This window comes from Triticum aestivum, chromosome 4A (genome assembly GCF_018294505.1).
Source record: "Triticum aestivum cultivar Chinese Spring chromosome 4A, IWGSC CS RefSeq v2.1, whole genome shotgun sequence".
In the NCBI taxonomy this organism is placed as follows: domain Eukaryota; kingdom Viridiplantae; phylum Streptophyta; class Magnoliopsida; order Poales; family Poaceae; genus Triticum; species Triticum aestivum.
Genome location: NC_057803.1, coordinates 106,154,554 through 106,157,898, shown reverse-complemented (window position 1 = coordinate 106,157,898; position 3,345 = coordinate 106,154,554).

Below are 3,345 nucleotides of genomic sequence, written 5' to 3'. Positions count from 1 at the left end.
CACAATCCATGCCCCTCGAGTACCGCGATGCGAAGCTCTGGGTCATGGCCAGCCGCACCTACGACCTGGGCTTGGAAGAATGAGGGGTTCCTGACAAATTTGTAGTTCCTCAATGCCTCCCAAGCCAATGGCAAGGAGGTCTCACCAGGCGCCGGGAGAGGCGCACCTCACGAGGCGGAAACTACTTCAGACACATCAAGCTAAGTTAAATCTACATGCCTACATAAAACGCTGATACTGCAACACAACATAGGAACGATAAAACATAACATAGCGGCCTGGAAATCATGGTTCGTTGCACGCCCTTGCAGGGCCCCATACTGGATTCTTTTGCGAATGCAGGAAGGAAAGAACAAAACAAAAGTGGCATGCACCCCCACGACAGTTCGTGAGGGTAGGCCCTCAGCGCCCCCCTGGATTCAACCAGACCCCTCCTCGCGCTTCACCAGGGCGCGGTGACGAGACGATCTGCTACCGCCTTCGAAGCGGGCGCGGCGGTGTGGCGGTTGGTCATAGCCGCCGCTGCTGGAGTTGTCGCCGGAGGAAGAGCCGCCGTAGCTGGACAAGCCGCGGCCAGCGCCAAGGACGAGCCCACCTTCATCCTCGTCACGACCGTCTCCAAGGCCGAGCACCTCGCCGTCGTCGTTGTCCTCTGGGCAGCACCCGACACGGCGACCATCTTCCCCAAACACCCTCACATAAAGGGTCGCGTTGCCGTCGTACTTGAAGTGGAGGGCACACCTCCTTCCCAGGCCGCGCGCGTGGGCAAACGTCTGCCAGCCACGGACCAAGGTTGTGTTGCCCACGACAGAGACATCCACCACGACCCATGAAGCCTTGCTACAGCAGCCATTCGCCTGCAGCCAGGGACCGCTTGGACCTGTGGCTGGTAGTTCGCCGGCAAAGAAGCGCTGGAGTTGAAGCCAGTTGCTGACCGGGTTCTTCGACCACACAACGAACTCCGGCAGCACCTCCGCTGAGTGGAAGCGCGGCCGAAGGGGCCGCACAACCATGGCACGCCTCACTTCGTCGACGGGGCTGCCACGACATGGGCAACTCCCACCATGCGAGGAGGCGCCGCCACAGCCGCAAGGGGCCACGGTGGGGGTCGTGGCATGCTTGCACGGGTGACCGCGCTCTCTCTTGGGTGGCGGCGAGCCAGGCCCCTCCTGGCAGGCCTTCCCTTTCTCTGCGGCTGAGAACCTCTTCACTGGCGCCATGGGTGTCGCTGCGAAGGATGAAGCAATGGAGGAGGAGCGAGCGAAGCAAGAAGGGATGGGCGACGGGGGCTCCGCCCCTCCCCTCCTCATTTATAGTAGGAGAAGGCCAACCGATGACCCCCACGATCATAGGTAATGATAGTTTTCTCCGCATGTAGCAGGGACTCGTCAAGTCGAGCAGTTGCCGAGGCCGCATGGGGAAGCGGAGACGCCCACGTCTCATCAATCGCCATGCGTCAACTGAGGCTGCAGGCTGTTGGGGCCCGCGCCGCTCCACACTTGCCCCTTGGCTTCACCTCGAAGCCAAGTCCGAACGCGCCTTGGGCCCGGGGGCTACTGTCAGCGTCCTAGGAACGGGGGTCCCCAGACTTGCCTGCCAGCGGCCCACGACGTGGCTCCACCGACGGCCCCGTACGACCCATCTTCATCAATGAACACTCAAGACCCTCACGAGGGGCCAAGCCTCGCGAATCGGATGATGCAAGACCGCCTCGAGGGCGGCCTCACCAGGCTGGCTCGTGAGGGGCGGAGAGATCAAGGCGGAGGGCACCTCGTGAGGTCCCTGTGACGCAAGCCATGATGACCAAGGCCAGGCAGGCGCCAGCGCGCGCAGTGTACTTGTTTCCTCTTTGGTGCTAAAGAGGCAAGCACATGCGAGGAGTACCGAGGCATTGGGGAAAGATTTCCATATCAGTGCAACAAGACCAAGACCAGCAGGACGGAGGTCACCATGGAGTCCAGGATGGCGTCACCACCAGAGCCTTTGGCAGGCGAAGACCACCTTATGTCAGGATAAATCGTACTAGTTTTCCCCCTTCAAATTCGGCTGTTGATGGATCCCTTCTCGCCTACATTTGGGAAGAGGACGAGGGCCACTATAAATAGGACTAGCCACCACCGTAGTCAGGGATCATCTCATCTTGGATCATACCCATTCCACCAAGGCAACTAGACAAGCTCACCGAGCTCAAGAACACCTCTCCTCAGGAGGCTGTTCTTCCCTGGTACTTGTTCATCCCCAGCCCAAGAGGCAATCCACCACACCACACTGGAGTAGGGTATTACACCACATCGGTGGCCCGAACTAGTATAAACTCTGTGTCCTTTGTTCCGCGGGTTCAGCGAGTTAGGCTTTGAGATTGTAGGGAGAGCGTGAGCTAGGGGGAGGAGAGATCTTCGTGCGCACCCCAGAGTTTGAACCTCAAGGGTTTTGCCGAAACCCGAAATCCGACAAGCGGAACCTAGATGCTCATATTGGATCCTACATATTGTACGAAGATCCTTATCGGCCGAACCGTTATGACAACATACATTATTCCCTTTGTCATCGGTATGTTACTTGCCTGAGATTTGATCGTCGGTATCTTCATACCTAGTTCAATCTTGTTACTGGCAAGTCTCTTTACTCGTTCCATAATACATCATCCCACAACTAACTCATTAGTAACTTTGCTTGCAAGGCTTCTTATGATGTGCATTACATAGAGGGCCCAGATATACCTCTCCGATACTCGGAGTGACAAATCCTAATATCGATCTATGCCAACCCAACAAACACCTTCATAGATACATGTAGATCATATTTATAATCACCCAATTACATTGTGATGTTTGGTAGCACACAAGGCATTCCTCCGGTGTCCAGGAGTTGGATAATCTCATAGTCAAAGGAATATGTATATGCCATGAAGAAAGCAATAGCAATAAAACTGAATGATCAATATGCTAAGCTAACGGATGGGTCTTGTCCATCACATCATTTTCCTAATGATGTGACCCCGTTCATCAAATGGCAACATATGTCTATGGTTAGGAAACTTAACCATATTCGATTAACGAGCTAGTCTAGTAGAGGCTTACTAGGTACACAGTGTTTTGTCTATGTATCCACACATGTATCAAGTTTATGGTTAATACAATTCTACCATGAATAATAAAAATTTATCATGATATAAGGAAATATAAAATAACAACTTTATTAGTGCATCTAGGGCATATTTACTTCACTTCATGGACTTGCCATCCACCTTGAGATCACGGGTGAGATATTTGTTTTGCACAAGAACTGTTTTGATGATCCGAAAGGCTTCAATCTCGATGGGGGTGAGATGATCATAGTAAGATT